This window comes from Macaca mulatta, chromosome 6, assembly GCF_049350105.2.
Source record: "Macaca mulatta isolate MMU2019108-1 chromosome 6, T2T-MMU8v2.0, whole genome shotgun sequence".
Classification (NCBI taxonomy): Eukaryota; Metazoa; Chordata; class Mammalia; order Primates; family Cercopithecidae; genus Macaca; species Macaca mulatta.
The window spans coordinates 28,715,538-28,743,428 of NC_133411.1; the positions used below are offsets into that span (position 1 = coordinate 28,715,538).

At 35.8% G+C, this 27,891-nt stretch overlaps 1 pseudogene; it reads left to right on the forward strand.

Moving 5' to 3' along the window:
- The first annotated feature begins 15,525 nt into the window (after positions 1-15,525).
- On the forward strand, positions 15,526-15,663 carry LOC114679205 (U2 spliceosomal RNA; annotated as a pseudogene).
- Positions 15,664-27,891: the final 12,228 nt, after the last annotated feature.

The following is a 27,891-nucleotide window of genomic DNA, read 5'->3' on the forward strand; positions in this document are numbered from 1 at the left end:
CTGGCACATGTAGTAGGTACTCAATAAATACTTGAAGTGGATGACTGAAGGAAAGCTAGGTAATGCTAAATGGCTAAACAAGAAATGCAGGATTGTAAACTTACTTGGCTGACTCTTGTGAGTTGATATGGTTTATCTGTGTCCTCACCCAAATCTCAAATTGAATTGTAACTCCCACAATTCCCATGTGTCATGGGAAAAATCGGGGGCAGGTCTTTCCCATGCTGTTCTCATGATAGTGAATAAGTCTCATGAGATCTGATGGTTTTTTGAAATGGGAGTTTCCCTGCACAACCTCTCTCTCTTTGCCAGCCGCCATCCACATAAGATGTGACTCGCTCCTTCTTCCTTCTGCCATGATTGTGAGGCCTCCCCAGCCATGTGGAACTATAAGTTCATTAAGCCTCTTTTTCTTCCCAGTCTTGGGTGTGTTTGTATCAGCAGTGTGAAAACAGACTAATACACGAGTGGATTGGAGAATCCTAATCTAAAACAGAAGCAAGTAACTTGAAGACAGGGTAATTTCACTGAGTAAGAAAGTGACACTGGTAGTAAAGTTCAACAAAATGGAAAATGGTGGGAAAGTATACGGCTTGAACATATCTTCTAGACATATAAATAATTGAACCTTTAAAACAATTTGTTCTTAATAAGTGAATCATAGACATGAGAGTCACGTAGATTTTCAATCTTTTGCCTTAAAAACATGGCAGATTGTGTTATTTTTTGATAAAAGACACACATACACACAAAAGAAACCAATGTTAAAGAAAAATACTGCGAACAACTCTATTTTAGGTGCTTGCTGGATATTTACATTCAATGTCCAGATAACAGTGATATGTGAAGATATGTGCAGCTCAGAAGAACAATGTACATTGGAGAGATGTCATCTGCTATGGTTGGTAACTGGAAGCATGGTGTTGAATGAGCTCTCTTGCAGAACAAATTCTAGGAGAAAGAAAGTAAGAGTCTGAAAACAGTTAAATATGAAGAAAGAAAGAAAGGAGAGACGGCCAAGGAGACCAGAACTGACTTTTGATCAAACTAGGAATATTTGATATCATGAGTTGCTGCAAGGGATGAGAATGCTTGAAGTCTGAGGACATGATAAAAAGACTCTAGTAATGTAGAGTGTTAAGTTGGATCAAATGTTAATTCCATTTTTCACCAGGATAATTGGCAAGACATTTTTAGGTTTTCCTAGGGGAAGTGGCTAAAATGTGCTTGGTTTAAGAGTAAGCAGAATTAAGAAACAATAGAAAAAGGAAAGTTTTTCAGTAAGTCTACCTATAAGAAAGAGGAGAGAAAAATGGATAGCAGAAAGAAAGGACTCTATGTTCAACATATTTTTGAAGAGGATAAGACTTGTGTAGTGTATTAAATTTTTATGGGAAAAATCTAATTAAGAAGGAGAAGTAGAAGAAAGTTGATAATGAAAAAGGGACATCCCACTGCTGAAGAAACAGGAATATATGAAAAACATAACCCAGATGGAGAGATTAGGTTTAGAAACTAGAGAGAGAGAGAGGACTAAGGAAAAATGTATAAGTTTGGTGGAAAGAAAATGTTTCCATTTATATCTAGTGTCTTATTTTATCTGAGAAGTGAACATTAATGTCACCATCTGAGAATGAGACAATGTTGGGTTGGTCAAAGCTGATGGAAGACTGAAGTTTTGAAATGGCTATGTGTTACTACAGTAGCAGAGTGGAATTGTTAGATTGACTTTTAAATGTTCAATGTATTTAGCCAGTTATGAAATTTATTGCCATCAACATCAAAATGTTTAAAATGTTTCTATTGTATAAATGTACATAAACTGAAGTAATTGCATAATGCAGAATGAAATGGGTGGTAGCATTACACATTCCTCTTATTTTTTATATCTATGTGAAAAATCTAGTGGGATAGTGTAAAACAGTAATTCTCAAGTGGGAAGGGCTGCTTACAATAGAAAGAGGCAGGCTGCTGTATTCAGGTGACCAGTTTTGAAGAAGCAGATTTTTGCACTGCAATGAAGCTGATGTGTACACTTAAATAAACACTGTCAGGTAAAATTGAATGGCCCAGTTTCTCCCCTATCCCTTTTAACACTCATATAACTATTTTTTTTTTATAAATTTAAGGATATATGTTAAAATAGTTAACTTAAATACTTCCAGATTACATTAATATTGCAGTGATGTTTTAATATATTCCTGAAAAGAGAATTTAATATCTTCAATTTTGAAATAAAAGAGATTTTGAAGACAAACTTTGTAATTTTGCCTGTAAAATTCTCTGCTAGGTCAAGATGGTCAGAGAGCTGTTATTGTTAGAGATCTATTATTATCTAAATGAATAAATGAGAAATTATTTCATTCAAAGACAGTGGCATCATTATAGAATACAAAAATTAGCAAATAAATCCCAAACTCTTCAATATCACCTTTTTATAGTTGGTATAAGAAACTCTGATGGGAATAAAATATATCAAAGTGTGTTGTATTGCTTTTGTTATTATGTTTCTATATCAACCTCCAGAGAAAGTATTATTATTAATAGTAGTTATTGCTATTGAAACTATATTGCCTTTCCAATAAAATATAATCCAGAAGTTTTGAACTTTTTAAAACGAGCCAGGAACAGACGTAATAATAGCAAAGTTACCTATGGTTTCCTATCCAAAAATCATAAAAGTAATTACCGGGGTTACTGCCTGTGTTAAATTCCCCAGATGATTTTACTGAATAATATTTTTCTTTTCTTTCCCACAGCGCAGAATGGTTTTACTTTTATCCAATTTATAAGGAGGTATGAATTAGATTTTGTTTGTAATAGACCAGGACCAATTTCTTGAAACATTTTGAAGGATAGGAGTCTCTGTAGACACAGATAGTGGTTTACAGTATATGCTTTCATGATTATTTGAAAATATACACTCTAAATTTGCTCAGCTGTTCAATTATACCCAAAAGACACTGTTCAGCAGACAAAATATTTTATTTACAATTGTATTAATTAGTGAATTCCAGCTGAAATATATAGATATATATTAGCTTCATTATTCAAGATTTTGTAAAGTTGATGATTTTTCAGTTTTTGCATAGCTTGTCTACTGCAGTCATCACTTAGGTTCTACTTGGGATTGGATATGTATTCATGCCCTTGAATCAGATTATTCTAAGCCACGATTCAAAATTGTCTTAGTAAAATTTAATCATTCGGTTCTATGAATGTAGGTAGACCTCCTTTCTATATGCTCTGAAAAATGCCTGCTATTGTTTGATTTCCCATTTCAGATCTTTTTCTATATGTAGGAGGAATACATTAAGTCTATTTCTTTCCTCTCAGCATATGCTCTATAATATAAGGTAAGGAAAAACAGACTCTCAAAATCTTTTTCAAGAAAGAACGTTTCACTGATTAGAACTGAACATATAAAGAATTCCTCTTAGTATAAAACTAGAGATATGAGGACACTTCATGGAATAAACAGGTGAATTTCTTTCTTCACAGTAGCAGTTTCACCAAAGGGAACCAAGAACTGGAATGCGGGTTTGGAAGGAACACTTATTAGTGTGTGAAGGAACAGAGTCAGAAAACTAGGTCAGGAGTTTGAGACCAGCCTAGCCAACATGGTGAAACCCTGTCTTTACCAAAAATACGAAAATTAGCCGGGCATGGTAGCAGGTGCCTGTAATCCCAGCTACTTGGGAGACGGAGGCAGGAGAATCCCTTGAACCTGGGAGGTGGAGGTTGTAGTGAGCGGAGATCGCACCATTGCCCTCTAGCAAAATATCTTGTTAAAATTTATAGCTGTATTTTACTGATTTGCACTTTCTAATATTTATAATATTTTTGTAATATAGAACAACATTTACAATTAAACTTGCAAGCTATATATGTGTGTGTATCTGTGTGTGTGTGTGTGTGTGTGTGTGTGTGTGTATGTGTGTATATCTCTTCCCTGACCACAAAAAATCTACAATTTATTCAGTCTACCAGGAGGGAAAGAGATTTTTTTAAATGCTAGAATATATTTTACATGCTACATGAGGGAACAACGGGGATTAAATGTGAGGGAACATCTAGACATCTGCATAGTAGATTTTTAGGCATGTTTCCCAGTTTATAACTTTCATCAACAAATGAAAGTTATAAACTGGGAAACATGCCTAAAATCATTTAAAATTTAAAACAAATTGCCAACATTTTAGAATTGATATTTAAGAGGCAAGTCTGCATTTCTGGACTTCTTTGAAAAGGTGGAAGATGTGACAATATTGGACAAACATTCATATGACATTGGCCTACTGGGTCTGAGAACAGTCACCCCTTTTAGACAAGGGATGCATTAGCGTGGATCTATATGTCTAACCATCCTATCCTGTGTTTACACATTGATGCTGAGGTTAGCAGTTGATGTTTTCATTTAATATCCAAGCAGAAAATATATATATATATATATAAATATATATATATATATATATCACATGTAAAAATAATAACTGAAGTAATATTATTAGTTTTCTTAAATGCAAAGCCCTTGTAAGTATGTGTAATCCTTTCTAAGTCAAATGATTTAAGAGTTTCTGAAAGAAATGACACATAAACTGAAATCTGAAAGTTGAACAAGGAAATAATGAGGGAAAGTTTAGAAGTTAGTCATTTATGCTCCAAGATAACGAATGTTCACTGGTTATCTAACATGTAGTGGGAATTGTGGTACATTGGTTTAGGAATACTCCTAATTCCTATTCTAATGGAGTTCACAGTGCACTGTGAGATACGTGTGTGCCAAAATGTTGGATCTGGCAGAACATGAAACAGGGAAGTTGAATAAGGTCACTGCAATTGAAGGTGGAGTTTGAGAGTGAGAATGTTGATACGTTATTTTGAAGCAAAGACAAAATCTAGATTTATAAAGTCCTTATGAACAACCATGTTAAGAAAATCTGATTTTATTCCAAACACAGTCATAAATGGAAGTCATTGCACATTTGCAGGGGACTAACATAATTTTGTGTGTATGTGTGCACGTGCTCGATAAAGACCCTTTTGATTGCAGGTTGGAGAATTAATTTAAGAGTTAAAGCATAAAGGTCTTACTCTGCTTAACTTACTGGATCAGTAAAGGAAGTGGGAGATGATGGTGTCCTGGAATAGTGATAGTGAGGTTAGCAAGGAATGAACTGAATCTAGAGTTACATGGTTCTTAAATACGCACAAATGTGAAGACTCTCACCCTATTTTCCTCTATGTCTAACACATTCCCTAAAACAAATTGTTTTGTTATAGTCTTGTTTGTTACACATTGTGCCTAACTTACAATAAGTCCTCAATAAATATTACCTATATAATAGGGAGAAAGGGTATTTATTTGAGGATCTTCTTTTTTTGCTGTATAATATAGAGATATAGAATTTTATTGTGCATTCATAAAATAAAGCAAAGATAAAATGTGAGAATGCATGTAAACGACTTAGACCTGCACTTAGCTTATACAGAGAGATAAAAATTCCAAAATCTGGCCTAATAAGTGAGATAGGCAGTTGCCTCTTTAATCCTTTTCTGTAATAATACTTTATTCCAAGTTTTTTACTGCCATTTTTCTTCAGCAACCTCAGAAAAAAAAAATTCTAAGTGTCAAAAATAACCGTATGTGAAAAATAAAAGGAGTAATAGTAAAGTCAAAACGGACTCTGGAAGATGTAGTTTCCATGAAGAAGTTTTCAATTCTAAGCCTAGTTGACACACATAGAAGAAGATGGATAAATATACCAGCGTAACTGCAGTTTCTCATGAACTCCAGAGTATCAGAGAAATATAATGATCCTGAAAAGTAGGGTTATCTTAATCCTTAAAGGTTTAAATAGAGCACAGCCACAAAGGAGAAAAACTACCTGAGAAGAGAAATAAGAAGAGAGCTGTTCATGCTAATTTGTCCTTTCTTTTAGATCTGAAAGGCAATTTAACCAGCAAGCCAGTTGACTAAATTGCGTAAATGCAGCTCATTTTGTTTGTGGTTAATTACTTGGTCTGAATAGATGGTGTTATACCTTATATAATAATGAGTGAAATTTATCAAGATGCAGCAAGCTAACCAGTAATGTTGATAAAGGTGTTCGCAGAATAATTAAAAAGAAACATTAGTAAAATGTGGTGACAGAATAATTCTGAGTAGAACAATTTTAGTGTTTTTAATTTTTGTTTATAAAAAAATCTTATGAAGTATGACTTTATTTTAGACCATGATCATTCACCCTATACACACCCCAAGCTCAAAGTAGAACCTCAATCAAAGATTTGAATGCAGTTAGCTTATTTCCAAAGTGGTGCTAGGAAGCAAGAATGAAGGATGCAGAATGGAACAGGGAGAAACAAAAAATCGGTTTAGTCATGAGTTATTGAGAATGATGTTATGGTCGAAATATTTGTGTCCATCCAAAATTCATATGTTATAACCTAATCCCCAATGGGGTGCTGTCAAGACATGGGGACCGGGGAGGTAATTAGATCATGTGACCTCTGCCCTCAAGAAAGACATTAGTACCCTTAGAAAAGGGACCTGAGGGAGCTTGTTTGCCCCTTCTGCCAGGTGACAATACAACTGGAAGGCACCTCCTATGAAGCAAAGAATGAGTCCTCACTAGACACCAAATCTAGCACCTTGATCTGGGACTTCTCGGCCTCCAGAACCATGAACAATACAATTTTGTTTTTATAAGTGACGAAGTCAAAGGTATTTTGCTATAGCAGCCAAAGTAAATTAAGAGAAAAGACTTAAGAAGTTGATCTCCAATTTGGCAACTGGTGTTTAATCCTGTGAGACATATTGTGGAGCATTTGGAAATTAATCTCCAAAGTGTGCATGGCAGTGGGGGTTGTAAAGGGAGCACTTATCCATTCTCCAGCATCCTTCAGTGACCATGTGTGGCATTTAAAGGGTACACGTGTGAACGGCGAGTGTCCCACATGAAAAAGTCCTAAGGCTGTGAGCAAAAGGCCCTGAGGCTGGATGCTGGCAAAGGTGATCTTATGAAGGGGAGTAAACCTGCTCAGAACTAGTCACTTCAACAGTGGCTGCTGAAGCTAAAAGGATTTGAGCGGTATCCTAAGGGTGTCCAGTACAGTCTGGTACATAGAACTATAGAGGCAAAGTATTGAGCCATAAGAATGAGGAACATAGCCTGTAAGTTTTCAGTGATAGAGGAGATTTTCTTCAAATAATTCAAAATTTGCCTGCCTCCAACACATAAATTATAATAAATATCTCAGTAATGGAAAGAGCTTTCACTCTATTATTATTATTATTATTTGGAAAATGTTATCAAACAATTATTTTATTCCCAGCAAATTCATAAAGTCTGTTTTTGTTGTAATAATTGCTGTTATTTTTAGAAAGCAGATAGAAAGGTATTCTTATATGAGAAAGGGCTCATACATCATTAGGGCTGTATACCATTATGGAAAACTAAAGTTATTTTCCAGCCAAGCAAAGTAGAATACAAAAAGGAGCTAAAACAATGAGGAATAGAAGTTATATAAAAACCTGGCAGTCAATACCATAAATAGTGACCAAGAGAGCCCTGTAGAATATTACCTTCTCATTTTATCAAGATAGAATACTAGAGCCCCAATCTTTATTTTCTAACACAGTCCATCTGTTAATTTCCTTTCTAAAACTATTTTCTTAAAAATAATTGCAATAGACTAATCATTCTCATTCTCCACTAAATTGTAAGGACTATGAGGATGAAAAGTATATATTTTCTTTACTATTCTATTGTCAAGGCCATGTTTATTGTGTCAAATCATATGCGCCTAGTATATGTTTATTGAACTAATTCATTTATTAACTTCCAACTAATGGCAAGGGAAAGTGAATTGTATTCCTTAATAGCACAAATACATGTTCCATTAACCCAAAGTTTCTTCGAATTTGCTTAATTTGTTTTAGAAATTCAAGTACATTTAGAATTTTATTACCCACTATATCCATGTTTATAATGATTAATCAAAATAATGGTTTAATTTGTTTATCAAGGACAAGAGATAAACCTCTCTCTTGCTCTAGAGAGATGGCAAATGTTTGCCAAAGAAGAATTTCACTCCTCCAATCAGTGTTTCTTTATAGAAAAATAATAATGAAAGTTTACAAATATAATATGAACTTATTATTTTACCACACAAATTAACACTTCTGAATAACTGTTTGATATGTTATTAGCAAGCCTTTCAAATAGAGTTTTGAAGTTTGAGAAATCAAAATTTCAAGGTCCACTCTTTCTTCCCCTATAGATTATGCTGAGATATGGTCTATCACACTTCAGAGTCATAAGGCCCTAATCCCTTGCCTGACAACAAGAAAATGTTTTGATAGATTTTAGCTTTTAGCAATATTTAAAAGACAGCAATTTAGAAATTTTAAAGTTTGAATTCAAAGTGTAAGAGTCACCTGGTTTCTCCCTAGTGAGTCTTTTCCTATTTCCTTCCTGGCTATTGTAGATGGGTAGATTCTTAAGGAAGCCTAATTTAAATTCTGAATGTTAGCATACTGCCACACACCACCCCCACATTAAAACCTACATACTTAGCCGGGTGTGGTGGTGCATGCCTGTAGTCCCAGCCACTCAGAAAGCTGAGGCAGGAGGATCACTGCAGCCCAGGGCAACACACAGAGACCCTGTCTCTAAAAATATCACACACACACCCCTAAATATCTAATCATCCAAATGTCTTAAAAATTATAGGGCTGGGGGGTGGAGCAAGATGGCCGAATAGGAACAGCTCCAGTCTCCAGTTCCCAGCACAAGTGACATAGAAGACCGGTGATTTCTGCATTTTCAACTGAGGTACTGAGTTCATCTCACTAGGGAGTGCCAGACAATCGGTGCTGGTCAGCTGCTGCAGCCCGACCAGCGAGAGCTGAAGCAGGGTGAGGCATCGCCTTACCTGGGAAGCACAAGGGGGAAGGGAATGCCTTTTCCTAGCCAGGAGAACTGAGACACACAACACTTGGAAAATCGGGTAACTCCCACCCCAATGCTGTGCTTTAACAAGGGTCTTAGCAAACGGCACACCAGGAGATTATATCCCACACCTGGCCGCGAGGGTCCCACGCCTGCCCGTGGAGCCTCCCTCATTGCTAGCACAGCAGTCTGCGATCTAACTGCAAGGCAGCAGCGAGGCTGGGGGAGGGGCGCCCACCATTACTGAGGCTTAAGTAGGTAAACAAAGCCGCTGGGAAGCTCCAACTGGGTGGAGCCCACACCAGCTCAAGGAGGCCTGCCTGTCTCTGTAGACTCCACCTCTGGGGACAAGGCACAGCTAAACAACAACAACAAAAAAAGCAGCAGAAATGTCTTCAGATGCAAATGACCCTGTCTGACAGCTTTGAAGAGAGCAGTGGATCTCCCAACACAGAGGTTGAGATCTGAGAACGGACAGACTGCCTGCTCAAGTGGGTCCCTGACCCCTGAGTAGTCTAACTGGGAGACATCCCCCACTAGGGGCAGACCAACACCCCACACTTCACACAGTGGGGTACACCCCTGAGACGAAGCTTCCAAAGCAAGAATCAGACAGGTACACTTGCTGTTCAGCAATATTCTATCTTCTGCAGCCTCTGATGCTGATACCAAGGCAAACAGGGTCTAGAGTGGACCTCAAGCAATCTCCAACAGATCTACAGCTGAGGGTCCTGACCGTTAGAAGGAAAACTAACAAACAGGAAGTATACCCACACAAAAACCCCATGAGTACGTCACCATCATCAAAGACCAAAGGCAGATAAAACCACAAAGATGGGGAAAAAGCAGGACAGAAAAACTAGAAATTCAAAAAATAAGAGCGCATCTCTCCCTCCAAAGGAACACAGCTCATTGCCAGCAATGGATCAAAGCTGGACGGAGAATGACTTTGATGAGTTGAGAGAAGAAGGCTTTAGTCCATCAAACCTCTCAGAGCTAAAGGAGGAATTACGTATCCAGCTCAAAGAAATTAAAAATCTTGAAAAAAGAATGGAAGAATGGATAACTAGAATAATCAATGCAGAGAAAGCCATAAACGAACTGACAGAGATAAAAACCATGACACGAGAAATACGTGACAAATGCACAAGCTTCAGTAACAGTCTCGATCAACTGGAAGAAAGAGTATCAGCGATCGAGGATCAAATGAATGAAATGAAGTGAGAAGAGAAGTCTAAAGAAAAAAGAGGAAAAAGAAATGAACAAATCCTTCAAGAAGTATGGGATTCTGTGAAAAGACCAAATCTACGTCTGATTGAGGTGCCTGAAAGTGAGGGGGGAAATGGAACTAAGTTGGAAAACACTCTTTGGGATGTCAACCAGGAGAACTTCCCCAACCTAGTAAGGCAGGCCAACATTCAAATTCAGGAAATACAGAGAACGCCACAAAGATACTCCTGGAGAAGAGCAACTCCAAGACATATAATTGTCAGATTCACCAAAGTTGAAATGAAGGAAAAACTGTTAAGGGCAGCCAGAGAGAAAGGTCGGGTTACCCACAAAGGGAAGCCCATCAGACTAACAGCAGATATCTCGGCAGAAACTCTACAAGCCAGAAGAGAGTGGGGGCCCATATTCAACATTCTTAAAGAAAAGAATTTTAAACCCAGAATTTCATATCCAGCCAAACTAAGTTTCATAAGTGAAGGAGAAATAAAATCCTTTACAGATAAGCAAATGCTTAGAGATTTTGTCACCACCAGGCCTGCCTTACAAGAGACTCTAAAGGAAGCACTAAACATGGAAAGGAACAACCAGTACCAGCCATTGCAAAAACATGCTAAAATGTAAAGACCATCGATGCTAGGAAGAAACTGCATCAACTAACAAGCAAAATAACCAGTTAATATCATAATGACAGGATCAAGTTCACACATAAAAATATTAACCTTAAATGTAAATGGACTAAATGCTCCAATTAAAAGACACAGACTGGCAAACTGGATAAAGAGTCAAGACTCATCAGTTTGCTGTATTCAGGAGACACATCTCACATGCAGAGACACACATAGTCTCAAAATAAAGGGATGGAGGAAGATCTACAAAGCAAATGGAGAACAAAAAAAAAAAAAAAAAGCAGGGGTTGCAATACTAGTCTCTGATAAAACAGACTTTAAACCATCAAAGATCAAAAGGGACAAAGAAGTCATAATGGTAAAGGGATCAATTCAACAGGAAGAGCTAACTATCCTAAATATATATGCACCCAATACAGGAGCACCCAGATTCATAAAGCAAGTCCTTAGAAACTTACAAAGAGACTTACAATAATAATGGGAGACATACAATAATAATGGGAGAATTCAACATCCCACTGTCAACATTAGCCAGATCGACGAGACAGAAAGTTAACAAGGATATCGAGGAATTGAACTCATCTCTGCACCAAGCAGACCAAATAGACATCTATAGAACTCTCCACCCCAAATCAAAAGAATATACATTCTTCTCAGCACCACATCACACTTATTCCAAAATTGACCACATAATTGGAAGTAAAGCACTCCTCAGCAAATGTACAAGAACAGAAATTATAACAAACTGTCTCTCAGACCACAGTGCAATCAAACTAGAACTCAGGACTAAGAAACTCAATCAAAACTGCTCAACTACATGGAAACTGAAAAACCTGAACCTGAATGACTACTGGGTACATAATAAAATGAAGGCAGATATAAAGATGTTCTTTGAAACCAATGAGAACAAAGAAACAACATGCTAGAATCTCTGGGACACATTTAAAGCAGTGTGTAGAGGGAAATTTATAGCACTAAATGCCCACAAGGGAAAACTGGAAATATCTAAAATTGACACCCTAACATCACAATTAAAAGAACTAGAGAAGCAAGAGCAAACACATTCAAAAGCTAGCAGAAGGCAAGAAATAACTAAGATCAGAACAGAACTGAAGGAGATAGAGACACAAAAAACCCTCCAAAAAATCAATGAATCCAGGAGTTGGTTTTTTGAAAAGATCAACAAAATTGATAGACCGCTAGCAAGACTAATAAAGAAGAAAAGAGAGAAGAATAGATGCAATAAAAAATGATAAAGGGGATATCACCACTGACCCCACAGAAATACAAACTACCAACAGTGAATACTATAAACACTTCTACACAAATAAACTTGAAAATCTAGAAGAAATGGATAATTTCCTGGACACTTACACTCTCCCAAGACTAAACCAGGAAGAAGTTGAATCCCTGAATAGACCAATAGCAGGCTCTGAAATTGAGGCAATAATTAATAGCCTACCAACCAAAAAAAGTCCAGGACCAGATGGATTCACAGCTGAATTCTACTAGTGGTACAAGAAGGAGCTGGTACCATTCCTTCTGAAGCTATTCCAATCAATAGAAAAAGAGGGAATCCTCCCTAACTCATTTTATGAGGCCAACATCATCCTGATACCAAAGCCTGGCAGAGATACAACAAAAAAAGAGAATTTTTAGACCAATATCCCTGATGAACATCAATGCAAAAATCCTCAATAAAATACTGGCAAACCGAATCCAGCAGCACATCAAAAAGCTTATCCACCATGATCAAGTGGGCTTCATCCCTGGGATGCAAGGCTGATTCAATATATGCAAATCAATAAACATAATCCAGTATATAAACAGAACCAAAGACAAAAACCACATGATTGTCTCAATTGATGCAGAAAAGGCCTTTGACAAAATTCAACAGCCCTTCATGCTAAAAAACTCTCAATAAATTCGGTATTAATGGAACGTATCTCAAAATAATAAGAGCTATTTATGACAAACCCACAGCCAATATCATACTGAATGGGCAAAAACTGGAAGCATTCCCTTTGAAAACTGGCACAACACAGGGATGGCCTCTCTCACCACTCCTATTCAACATAGCGTTGGAAGTCCTGGCTAGGACAATCAGGCAAGAGAAAGAAATCAAGTGTATTCAGTTAGGAAAAGAAGAAGTCAAATTGTCCCTGTTTGCAGATGACATGATGGTATATTTAGAAAAACCCATCATCTCAGCCCAAAATCTCCTTAAGCTGATAAGCAACTTCAGCAAAGTCTCAGGAGACAAAATCAATGTGCAAAAATCACAAACATTCTTATACACCAGTAACAGACAAACAGAGAGCCAAATCATGAATGAACTTCCATTCACAAGTGCTTCAAAGAGAATAAAATACCTAGGAATCCAACTTAGAAGGGATGTAAAGGACCTCTTCAAGGAGAACTACAAACCACTGCTTAGTGAAATAAAAGAGGACACAAATAAATGGAAGAACATACCATGCTCATGGATAGGAAGAATCAATATCAGGAAAATGGCCATACTGTCCAAGGTAATTTATAGATTCAATGCTATTCCCATCAAGCTACCAATGAGTTTCTTCACAGAATTGGAAAAAACTGCTTTAAAGTTCATATGGAACCAAAAAGAGCCCACGTTGCCAAGACAATCCTAAGTCAAAAGAACAAAGCTGGAGGCATCACGCTACCTGACTTCAAACTATACTACAAGGCTACAGTAACCAAAACAGCATGGTGGTACCAAAACAGAGATATAGACCAATGGAACAGAACAGAGCCCTCAGAAATAATACCACACATCTACAGCCATCTGATCTTTGACAAACCTGAGTAAAACAAGAAATGGGGAAAAGATTCCCTATTTAATAAATGGTGCTGGGAAAATTAGCTAGCCATAAGTAGAAAGCTGAAACTGGATCCTTTCCTTACGCCTTATATGAAAATTAATTCACGATGGATTAGAGACTTAAATGTTAGACCTAATACCATAAAAACTATAGAAGATAACCTAGGTAATACCATTCAGGACATAGGCATGGGCAATGACTTCATGTCTAAAACAGCAAAAGCAATGGCAACGAAAGCCAAAATTGACAAATGGGATCTTATTAAACTAAAGAGCCTCTGCACAGCAAAAGAAACTACCATCAGAGTGAACAGGCAACCTACAGAATGGGAGAAAATTTTTGCAATCTACTCATCTGACAAAGGGCTAATATCCAGAACCTACAAAGAACTCAAACAAATTTACAAGAAAAAAACAAACAACCCCATCAAAAAGTGGGCAAAGGATATGAACAGACATTTCTCAAAAGAAGACATTCATACAGCCAACACACACATGAAAAAATGCTCATCATCACTGGCCATCAGAGAAATGCAAATCAAAACTACAATGAGATACCATCTCACTCCAGTTAGAATGGCAATCATTAAAAAGTCAGGAAACAACAGGTGCTGGAGAGGATGTGGAGAAATAGGAACACTTTTACACTGTTGGTGGGATTGTAAACTAGTTCAACCATTCTGGAAAACAGTACGGCAATTCCTCAAGGAACTGGAACTAGAAGTACCATATGACCCAGCCATCCCATTACTGGGTATATACCCAAAGGATTATAAATCATGCTGCTATAAAGACACATGCACATGTATGTTTATTGTGGCACTATTCACAATAGCAAAGACTTGGAATCAACCCAAATGCCCATCAGTGACAGACTGGATTAAGAAAATGTGGCACATATACACCATGGAATACTATGCAGCCATACAAAAGGATGAGTTTGTGTCCTTTGTAGGGACATGGATGCAGCTGGAAACCATCATTCTCAGCAAACCATCGCAAGAACAGAAAGCCAAACGTCGCATATTCCCACTTATAGGTGGAAACTGAACAATGAGATCACTTGGACTCTGGAAGGGGGACATCACACACTGGGGCCTATTATGGGGAGGGGCAGGGGAGGGATTGCATTGGGAGTTATACCTGATGTAAATGACGAGTTGATGGGTGCTGACGTGTTGATGGGTGCAGCACACCAACATGGCCAAGTGTACATATGTAACAAACCTGCACATTATGTACATGTACCCTAGAACTTAAAGCATAATAATAATAAAAAAACAAAAAATTATAGGTATTGCATAACCTCAACCAAATATATACTTCCTACTTCTTTGTAACACACGAGCCCTTCCAAATACACCGACATATACTGATATAATGGAATTGAAACAATCCCCCTCTTCTCCACTCCATACCCTCCATAGTAAGTACTCATAGTAAATTCTATCCTTATTCCTGCTATCTCCTTACTTCCCCCAAAACACGGAACACTTCCTCATTGCTCTCCTCTTTTTAATGGTCAATTTATCAGAGCCAAGACTTGCTTTACATGGAATTTATATATTTTATGATGTTTTAAGAACATAGGTACCCACTAATTGTCTCCTCAAGATCATTATCTAACTCAATAAGAAAATTATATTATTATTATGATAAGCAACATGAGTTTAACTCTGTTTTTTTAAACAATAAAAATCTCATAAATCAGTGTTTCAAAATAATTAAATTTAACAAAATCACATTTTACTTTTATTGGTTTATTGCAGACTTTAAAAAGTAGTATGCATCTCATTGCCATTTGTGCATATGTTATATATTGTGTGTAGGAGTATATTTTTCTTGGTTTAATCAGATTATCATAATTTTTATCGCTTCTCGGCCTTTTGGCTAAGATCAAGTGTAGATTATCATAATTTTTTTTTGTATTTTTGTACAACCAACATGTATGAATTTGATATCAAAAAATGGTTATAATGTCACTAAACATAAAATCTTGTGACCTCGTAAGAAATAACTACAGTCACTCAATGTCTCTATTGCATGTGTATGTATGTGTACCTGTAAATTTATCTAGTCATCACTTCATACCTCCTGTGAAGTTAAAATTGTTGTAATAAATATCCTGTAATACTAAATAAAGCCATATGTGGATGATTTCTTCATAACTGATCCTTAAAACTACTTGCAAAAAGAATTTGAAGGGACATATAGTTTCCTCTCAAGAACTTTTGTGTAGTGATTCCATTCGTAATCTGATTGCCATATGGTAAGTGATAACTTTAGAGAAGATATTGTGCTGAATCCATCATTCTCTTGCAATTTATGTACTTTGCATCTTTCAGTTAGTTATTTGTGTAGAGAAAAAAATAAATGAATTTCTTAAATCCAATTATAACATTAATTGCCATACAGACAAAATGCTGAACGTGTTGGTGTAAAATGATCCTAGATTATAACACTGTAAAATGTTCACAGAATAGATTTTCATTTTCATTATCTAAAAGAAGCAGACATTTGCTTTTGACAAGTTAAGACAATTATTGGAATCCTAAAGCAGGATACAATGTTTTTTCAAGACAGATACACATGGTGCCAGCAGACAGATACACATGGTGGTAAAGTAATGATTATAAACTCCAGGTAACAGAAGTATAAGTAGGTGCCAAAAGGTAGGTAATTGGTCTAATTGCATAGGTGTATTCAGTGACAAGGCAGAACTAAAATGCATGTTGTTCACTCCATAGCCCATATTTTTTTACAAGAGATTCTTGTCATCATTGTGCAACATCAACACTTAAATCAATATGAGTACTGTAGTCCTCTGTTGATTATTATACAAAATATTTGACAGACATACTTTTTGAATTTAGCTTACACAGTGAGAAAGAACACACAAATGCATATTTAATACAGTTGTACAATAGCAATAAAATATACAATATATAAATTTGAGGAGAAACAATACGTATCTTATGGGGAGATAGTTTTTGATATGTCAGGAAGATTAAACTAAAAGGTATTTAGAAACTGAGTGTCTAGCTGTTTAGTTCTACTATAGGTACAACAGTAAAGAGGCAACAGCATAGAAAGTAATTTATTTAAGGTGATAATACCATTTTGAAAATGCATAAAAGCATTTTAAAATTTGTTACTTAATTAATTTCTACACTATAGGAGATCCAGGGGAACCTAATTAATTACTCCTCCTCTCTAATGAATTCTATCTAATTAGAATTTCATTTAATAGACATATTATTCAAGTGGGAATAAAAGTATCTTATATCTACTATAGCTGGAGAGGGTAACCTGTTTCCTATGTAGGGATAACAATTGTATTAAAAAACCTATACAGTGGAATAAAATAATCCTTATTCTCTCCTGCAGTAGTCACAACATATAAACAGATGAAGACTAAACCCCCATGATGGGTGGATCAATGTTGGGCTTCATGCTGGAAGTGAGTAGGAAGGTGGTAGAAATTCCTGCCTCAGGAAAGAAGAAGAAGAAAAAAAAAAACAAAAAACAATGGTTTGGATCTACCCCAAAGCTCCACCACACACATAATAGGAAAAATCAGGCTGCACACTTGCAAGGTCAATGCTACCATGTCTTCTAAAATACCTGCTTCAGAGTAGAATTGCTTCAAATGAGCAGGCTGAGGTGCTTAAACTAGGAAACATACCCAAGGTAACCATATCCGATAGTTGTCTGACTGTTTGGTAAACATCAATGGAATTTGCTGAGACACCAGAACAAAATGAAATTGGTCGGTTTTGATAAGCCTTAGAATGAGAAGTTTACATTTCATCAGACATTTTGCCATTTTCATTTAATAAAAACTATAGTGAACACTTGGCTACTTACTAAGTGCTTGGAATATTTAATTATTACACCAGCTTTATAAACTGGTTACTACTGGGGTCACCTTTTTTAAATTAAAAATCAGGAATTTGGAGGGGTTAAACTCCTTGTCCAAAGTCTTTAGGGCAATTAATATTGATGGAGCTTCTGATACAATTCAAATCAACTGAATTTAGGGACCATGATGTTCATCATCATGTAATATAATTATTAAGATCCAATTCATTATTAATGTATTAATGTATTGGAATTTAATATATTGTATTATATATACAACAATGTATTGGAATTTAATATATTTATTTAAAAATATTAATAATATAATTCTAATATGTTATTTAAAAGAATGAGATAATAAGAGTTCCATTTACATTCAATTTCATGCTAAAGATCTAAAAGATGAGGCATTATGATTTCTCATAATTTTGAATGTGGTATTAGCAGGACTTCTCATAAGAATAAGTTGCTTAAATTCACATTTCTAGAGATCATTTTATTAACATACATTACCAGAAATATAGTGTAATTATGTTTTTACCTGCTGTTAGGAGCCATACACTTGTCTGGGTATTAGTATCACACCATTATTCATTTCTCCAATGTGGGATAAAAGGAAATGTACCATAACTATATCTATGATATAATCATAACATTGCACTAGTAGAGAATGTATGAAATTAATGTATGTAATCATAATTTAATGACTGAAATAATTGATAATAACCAATCTAGGTAAATCTGTTAACTTAAAAGTGTTGTGTTAAAAGTAGATAAGCATATTTTTAAATAGCATGCAAACATATTTTGCATGCAATACCAAAATGATGATTTAACATCTGAACAAACAATAACAAAACAGCACTTATATATTTTGAATATGGTCATTTTGAAGAAAACTACAAAGGATGCATATAAACATAATTATTACAAACTGAGCCATAGGTCTTCATCTTCTCACATTATTAATTGTATCATGTCACAGTTACCCTGGTATAATCATTAATAATACTAAATTTATTCTTCAGAATTTTGCGGAAATACAGCAAACTTTTGAAAAGCAGATAATTTCATTGACCTCAAACTATTCCAGAGAATAGAAAAAGAAGGGAAACCTCTACATTTGTTTTATGATAAGAGAATAAAATTGTTTTCTAAAATTGATAACAAGTATCCCCAATCAAAAACATATACCAAATTCATTCATGAACTTCAACTTAAAAATATTAAATAAAAAGTATAGAATGAAGATAACACAGAGAAAAAATTAAAATTTTAAAAATTCTGACTTTCCACCAACTAAAAATTCAAAAATTTCAATGCTATTCACTATTTTAAAGTAATTGATCATAACACTATAATAAAAAAAGCATATGATAATCTTACAAATTATAAAAAAACATGAAGAATATCAATTTACAGTAAAAGCACTAAAAATATTAGCTGATGAACTGTTATACTTTGAACCAAAATCTTCTCTCTTATTTAATGGAAACACAAAAATCTTTTCTGCTAAAGTCAAATATAAAATGCCCTCTCTTTCTACTATTATTTAAAATAATGTGGAAGACATTACTCAATGCAATTAGACAAAATAAAAATATTAGAGAACAGAATTGAAGAAAAATAAGAATCGGAGACAATGTGATATAATTCCATATCTGGAAATTCTACATAAATCAGTGGGTAAACTACCATGAAAAATAGGAAAGCTTACTAAAGTATAGCAATAAAACGTGAATAATAAATAGTTTACATACATGAAAAAGAAAGACTATGAGAAATAAAATTATCGAGAAAACCCTTATTTACAGTAAAATCCATAACAATAAATAATTTGAATGGGAGTAAAACTGGAAATAAATAAATTGAAAGTAAATGCTTATGTCTGTAGAACTACTGAATCACATACAAAAAAAAAAAATAGACTGGCAAACATGATAAAAATACATAGTGTGTTTGGATAGAAGTAATTAGCACGATAAATACTGCATTTTTTTCTAAGTTTATTTATAAATTTAAGCAATTCTAAATAAAAGGCATTCATTTTCCTTCCTCTCTTGCAGTTATTAAAATTAATTACAAAATTCATTTTGAGTCACACAGAAGCAAAGATAGCCTAAAAGCTGGGAAAAAACAGAAATGAGAAAGCATTACTTCTCTAAGACATAAACTATACTATTAAGCCTCTATAATTTAAATAATTTGGTATTGTCACATATGTAGAAACACATCCCAACAAAACCAAGTAGAAAATCCAGGAAAGGACAACATTATACTCCAGAATATTGTTATATACGACGTTCCAAATATAATTTAAAAATGACATAACAGCAGTTTTCACTCTGACATGTAAAAAGCCTGAAAATCATCGCTTCCACACTCAGACAAAAAATCTGAAAACTTAAAATAAGCAAGAGAATTTAAATCAAAGGGCAAACTATCACCCAGAAAATTTGAGAGACAAGCAAACATAGAAAAATCATAATTTATAAGAAGCAGAAACTGTAGGAGCCAGTAAATGTTAGGAATACTTAAACAGATACCAGTAAGTAGCTGTAACCCAAGTATACCATAACTAGAGAGTTAAACTCCTATAAGCCAGTCTAAGGGGAGCCCTGACAGTTTCAATGGTTTTCCCTATAGAAATGCTACATGGTTCTCACTGTGAAGATCAGAAAAACACCCTTTCCTAGTTCCCTACTCCCCCCTCCCCTGTACTTAGGGTCAGAGAAAGAGAAAACATAACCATTTTATAAAATTCCCCAGTGCAAAGTATTCATTTTGAAATTCACCATATCCAGGTATACATAGAACACTTAAAACTCAGCAGTAAGTAAACAGACAGTTCACTTAATAAAGTGGGCAACATGTTTGAACAAACAACTCACTAAAGAAGATCTAAAGATGACAAGTAAGCTTATGAAAAGGTGTTCATCATGTGCCTTTAAGCAACTATGGATTGGGAATTTCACTGTTCACTCCAGTAGTTTGGAAGTCACCTTGCCATTCTATCTACAAACAGAAGACTCAACAAGCTAAATATCATAACAACTCTTTTTATATTGCTCAAATAAATGAGGTCACAGGAGAAAAAATAGAGAGACAGACAGGCAGATACAGAAAATCACAATTTTCAGAGCATAAACCAGTGAGTAAAAACTGCAGGAACCAGTACCTGGGCAGAAAAGCTTGAGCTATAATTGATGGATTGCTGGAAGCTCAGTTTGGATAAGTCTGTGAGTTAAAACTTCAGTGCAGCAGTGGTGGGGTGGGGTAGAGGTGGGGGGCAAGCACATTTTTGTGAATTTTGCTTTCTGGAGCTCTACTCGGTTCTCACAGTGAATATTGATGAAAAATCCCTAGTAGAGAAAGGGGAAAATAATCATCTTGAAATATGCCACATTATTTTTTTCTTAACTAGGCTTGGATTCAAAAGAAATTATTTTATCAGCGCCTATTGAGATTTTATCAAACCCTAACCAACCTGGAGGAAGGAGAAATATCCAACTCCACCCCCTCAAGCCAACTTGTCTCACCTAAAAGGGGGGTCTAATAAGCACTTGTGCAGGTCACAGCTCAGACACATAGGCTCACTAAGTGACTAAGGCCTAATCATAGAAATATAGAATGCTTCCCCTCCCACACCTTACCACCACATCACTAAGGTCTATTTATTAGTATTTCTTTCACCCGTAAACACTAAGTAAAAAGTTTCTTTCAATTTCTGTTTATTAGAGCTTCTTTCACCATGTCTGGTTTTCAACAAAAAAATTACAAGGCATAATAAAAGGCAAACTCACAGTGTGAAAAGAAAGAGCAAATATTAGAACCAGATTCAGATATGGCAGGACTGCTGGTATTTTCAGACCTTGAGTTTAAAGCAGCTATAATTAATATCTAAGAGCTCTAACAAAAAACAGAAAACAGGCAGGCACAAATGGGTAATGTCTTAGTTCATTCTCTGCTGCATTTATGGAATACCACAGACTGCATACTTTATCTAAATAAAATAAAAAGAAAAAGAAGAGAGTTTTTTGTTTTGTTTTGTTTTGTTTTTTTTGACTCACTTTGGAGGCTGGGAAGTATAAGATTGAGGGGCCAAATCCGATTAGGGCCTTCTTGATGCTTCATAACATACAGGAAGGCATCAGATGGTGAGAGAGGGTGAGGGAGAGTGAGAGCACAATAAACAGAGAGAAAAGGGAGGCCAGACTCTCACAATAACTAACCTATTCAAGAGATGACAGTATTAATCCACCCATAAGAGCAGAACTCTTATAACCTAATCACCTGTTAAAAGCTCCAGGTGTTGACATCATCACAATGGCAATTAAATTTCCACCTGAGTTTTAGAGGTGACAGTTTGAAAGCAAAGAGATTAAATTCTAAGAATGAAGCAAATATAAATCAAAAACATTGTAACAGAAGTAAAGAACAATTTTGATGGATTCATTAGAGGACTGGATGTGGATGAAGAAAGAATCTCTGAGTTTGAAAAAATGTCAATATTAATGTCAAACATTGAAAAAAAACACACTGAAAAAAAACACAACAGAATATTCAATAACCATCTACTAAAGATATATGCTTGATTAGGCTATCAGAACAAGTAGAAGAGAAAGAAACAAGATAAACAATTGAGGTAATATTGACTGAGAATTTTCCCAAATTAATGTTAGACCCCAAATGACAGATGAAGAAAGCCCCCGTGATCAAGAAACACCACAGATTCCAGAAGTTCCCTGGTGATTCAGGGAACACTAGGCAGGATAAATGCCAAAAATAAATTCACCTAGATATAACATATTCAAGCTGCAGAAAATCAAAGATAAGTAACAAAATCTTGAAGGTAACTGAAAATTGAACAAGATATCACTTCATATACCTTAAAATCCAAAACCAAACAAAATCCTGACAATACCAAACTCTGGCAAGATTGTGGAGCAATGGGAGGTCTCATTCATTGCTGGTGGGAATGCAAAATGGTACAGCTGCTGACATGGGTTCCCTGTGTCTCCATCCAAAACTCATCTGGAATTGTAACTCACAATTCCCATGTTTCATGGAAGGAACCCAGTGGGAGGTAACTGAATTGTGGGAGTGGGTCTTTCCCATGCTGTTCTCATGATACTGAGTAAGTCTTATGGATCTGACGGTTTTAGAAACAGAAGTTTCCCTACACAAACTCTCTCTCTCTTGTCTGCCACCATCCTTGTAAGTTGTGACTTGCTCCTCCTTGCATTCACCATGATTGTGAGGCCTCCAAAGCCATGCAGAACTGTAAGTTCATTAAACCTCTTTTTCTTCCCATTATAGGAATGTCTATCAGCAGTGTGAAAATGAACTAATAAAGTAAATTGGTACCAGTAGAGTGGGGTGCTGCTGATAAGATACCTGAAAGTGAGGAAGCAACTTTGGAACTGGGAGACAGGTAGGGGATGGAAAACTTTGGAGGGCTTGGAAGGCAGAAATATGTGGGAAAGTTTGGAACTTCTTAGAAATTGTTGAATGACTTTGCCCAAAATGCTGATAGCAATATGGACAATAAAGTCCAGGCTGATGTGATCTCAGATGGAGATGAGGAAATTGTTGGGAACTGGAGCAAAGGTGACTCTTATTATGTTTTAGAGAAGAGACTGGTGGCATTTTGCCCCTGCCCTAAAGATCTGTGGAACTTTGAACTTGAATGATTTAGGGTATCTTGCGGAAGAAATTTCTAAATAGCAAAGCATTGAAGATGTGACTTGGGTGCTGTAAAGAAACTCAGTTTTATAAAGGAAGTAAAGCACAAAAGTTCAAAAAAATTGCAGACTGATAATGCGATAGAAAAGAAATTCTCATTTTCTGAGGAGAAATTAAAGCCAGCTGCAGAAATTTGCATAAGCAAGGAGGAGTTGAATATTAATACCCAAGACAATGGGAAAATTGTCTCCAGGATATGTCAGAGGTCTTCATGGTAGTCCCTCCCATCACAGGCTCAGAGGCCTAGGAGAAAAAAAAAAAAATGCTTTCATGGACCAGGCCCAGGGTCCCTGTGCTGTGTGCAGTCTTGGGACTTCGGGTCCTGTATCCCAACTGCTCCAGCGGTGACTAAAAGGGGCCAAGGTATTGCTCAGGCTGTGGCTTCAGAGGGCAAGCCACAAGCCTTGGCAGCTTCCACATGGTGAAGAGCCTGTGGGTGCACAGAAGTCAAGAATTGAGGTTTGGAACCTCCACCTAGATTTGAGAGGTTGTATGAAAACACCTGGATATCCAGGCAGAAGTTTGCTGTAGGGGCATGGCCCTCATGGAGAACCTCTGCTAGGGGAGTGCAGAAGGGAAATGTGAGGTCAGAGACCCCACCCAGAGTCCCTACTGGGGCACCATGGAGTAGAGCTGTGAGAAGAGGGCCACCTGTCCTCCAGACCCCGGAATGGTAAATCCACTGACAGCTTGCACAGTGCACCTGGAAAAGCCACAGACACTCAATGTCAGCCAATGAAAGCAGCCAGAAGGGAGGCTGTACCCCACAAAGTCACAGGGGGCAGAGCTGTCCAAGACGATGGGAATCCACCTCTTGCATCAGCATGACCTGAGTGAGACATGGAGTCAAAGGAGGTCATTTTGGAGCTTTAAGATTTGACTGCCCCACTGGATTTCGGACTTGCATGGGGCCTGTAGCTTCTTTTTTGGGCCATTTTCTCCCATTTGGAACAGCTGTATTTACCCAATGCCTGTACTCCCATTGTATCTAGGAAGTAACTAACTTGCTTTTAATTTTGCAGGCTCATAGGCAGAAGGGACTTGCCCTGTCTCAGATAAGACTTTGTACTGTGGACTTTTGAGTTAATGCTGAAATGAGTTGAGAATTTGAAGGACTATTGGGAAGGAATGATTGGTTTTGAAATGTGAGGACATGGGATTTGGGAGGGGGCAGGGGCAGAATGACATAATTTGGTTGTGTCCCCATCCAAATTTCATCTAGAATTGTAAATCCCATGATTCCCATGTTTTGTGGAAGGAACTTGGTGGGAGGTAATTGAATCATGGGGGCAGGTCTTTCCCATGCTGTTCTCGTGATGAGTCTCATGAGATCTGATGGTTTTAACAACAGGAGTTTTTCTGCACAAGCTTTCTCTTTGCCTGCTGCCATCCATGTAAGATGTGACTTGTTCCGCCTTGTCTTCTGCCATGATTGTGAGGCTTCTCCAGTCACATGGAACTGTAAGTCCATTAAACCTCTTTTTCTTCACAGTCTCAGTATGTCTTTATCAGCAGCATGAAAATGGTCTAATATAGCTTCTTTGCAAGATAGATTGTTAAAAATCTAACCATAGCCTTATCCAACTATCACCACCCTCAATATTTACCCAAATATAAAACTAATGTTCACATAAAAACCTGCTACACATGAATATTGATAATGACTTTATACATATTTGCCCAAACTAAAAGCACCTCACATGTCTCTCAGTTGATGAATGGATAAGAAAACTGTGGTACATTCATATATATGAGCGTGTGTGTGTATGTGTGTGTGTGTGTTTGTATAACCTTAACATATATTGCTAAATGAAGAAAGCTAGCCTAAAAAGACTACATACTCTCTAATTCCAACTCTGTAACATTCTGAAAAAGGCAAAACTAGGAAGATAGTAAGAAGATCAGTGGTTGGTAAGATTTCAGTGAGTAGAGGGAGGAATAAGTAAAGCACAGAGAAATCTAGAAGTGATTAAACTACTTTGTAGCATACTATAATGAAGAATACATGGTACTATGCCTTTTTCCAAAACCATTAAACTTTAAAACACAAATAGGAAACCGTCCTAAATTATGGTCTAGTTGATCAAAATAATGAATTTTAAAAATTACAAAGCATGCAAAGAAACAAGAAAATGTGGCACATAACAGACAAAATACATAATCAATTCAAGCAGATTCACTGATACACTGTACATTAACATTAACAAAGGTACTATAAATGTCTGAAAGAAATTATAGGGAGTTGTGGAAAGTATTGTGGGGAGATGTATAATTAAGGATTAGCATAAGATCTTTACAAGGAGTCAAATTGAAATTGGAGAACTAAAAACTAGAAATCTGCATGTGTGTGTATATAAACATATACATTATATTTATACATACACATATATACAAAATATACAAAAATAACTTAATGTTGCAGAAGAAAAATATAAATTTGTATTTATAGAAGTTAATAGAACATATTACATTGCATTGCATTACATTTACATTGCAACAGAGAGAGAAATAATAAAATACAGAATAGAGACGTAACAGTTATCTGAGGTGTAACATCAAGGGATTGAAGTCCAAGAATGAGACAAAGGAAAGAACATCGTTTAAAATATTTGAAGCAATAATGGGTGAATTTTCTCCAAATTGGATTTAACAATTTCTTTAAATTTAACAACCTCAAAAAATGCACAGTAGGTGAATAGAAATGAAAAATTGTCACACCTGGGCATATTGTAGCTATTCATTTGAAAAACAAGGTTACATTCTTAAGAGGCTGGAATAAAAAGACATTACATACAGGGAAACAATGTTATAAATAATGCCTGATTTCACCCAGCAAAATCAATTGAAGCCAAAAACAATGGAAGGACATTTTTAAAAAAGGATGTCAACCAATCATCTGTATCTAACAAAGGGGAAAAAACAATTTTCAAACAAATAAAAATGGTGATAATACATAGCCATTAAATTAGCTCTGCAGTGTATCTTAATGGAATTTCTTTGTACTAGGAAATAATACCAGACAGAATATCAAATACATACAATTTTAATTTATCAAGTTACAATAATATTTTAAAAAGAAAGTCAGATACACAAGATAGTGAAATTATAGTTAGATATTTAATTTTTAAAAAACCCCATTGATAGTTTAAATGACAGAATAAAATATGCTGTGTAGCTGTGACATGTACTGATAAAATATATTAATAGGATATTGCAAAGTACAGGGGAAATTAAATGTGAGCACACTGTGTACAATTTATATTATACATAAACCAATATAATAATAATTCATGTTAAGTAATAATTTATGATAAGTAAACCTTGCATACCATAATCCCTAGAGCATTTCATAAATGTTAAAGCGAAGTTGTCTTGATAAAAATCAACTTGATAGATATATTAAAATGCTAAAAACTACACAATCCAAATAAAGGAAAGAAAGAAAAGACTGAGGGAAAAAGATATCTGAAAAATAAAAAGCAAATATTAAGAGGGTATACTTAAATTTATTAAATATGAATTAGTCCATGAAATATAAATAAACTGAACACTCCCCCCCCCAAAAAAAAAAAACTCAAAATGACAAGTCTGGATAAAATTGGAAAATCTATCTAGAAACAAGTTTGCATGATGTACACCCATAGTCCCCAATCTTTTTGGCACCAGGAATTAGTTTTGTGGAATACAATTTTTCTATGGACTGCGGGCTGTGGGGAAGGGAATGGTTTCAGGATGAGTCAAGAACATTACATTAATCATGCACTTTATTTCTATCATTACTACATTGCAATATTACAATTAGACAACTTACCATAATGTAGAATTAGTGGGAGCCTTCAGTTTGTTTTTATGCAACTTGACAGTCCCATCTGTGAGTGATGGGAGACAATGACAGATCATCAGGCATTAGATTCTCATAAGGAGCATGTGACCTAAATCCCTCACATGTACAGTTCACAGTAGGGTTTGTGCTCCTGACAGAATTAATTACTGCAGATCATCTGTCAGGAGGGGAAGATCAGGCAATAATGTGAGTGATGGGGAGTGGCTGTTAATACAGAGGGAGCTTGGCTTGTTGGCCCACCACTCACCTCCTGCTGTGTGCCTGGTTCCTAATGGACTACTGACCCAGTAACAATACAGCAGGGGCTTGGATGCCCCTGATGTACACTTGAAATACAAGTATATCAATAGGCTGAAGGCAACGTGATTTTTAGATATCCCATGCAAATATTGTTTATAATAAAGCTAGAATGTCTGTATTAATGCCAGGAAAATCACACTTCAAAATGAGGAAATTTTCAGAGGAAAAAAAGAACACTTGTAATAATACAAATAGGTTAATCCTTCAAAAGACTTAGTCATAATAATATGTATAGACATAATGGAAATTTCACAACACACGAATCAAAAGTCATGAGAACCAAAAGTGTAAATAGACAGCTCTAAAATTACGGTTGGAACAAAATTGCCTTCACAGCAGTTGACAGCATGCATAAATAAATAATCAATATCAGCAAACTTGACCTCAAAGAAATTTGGAGAACATGGGGTCTAACAATTATTCTCAACTACCTAATATCTTACATTGTTTTATTTTTTTGAACATACATGTGATTCTTATTAGCAT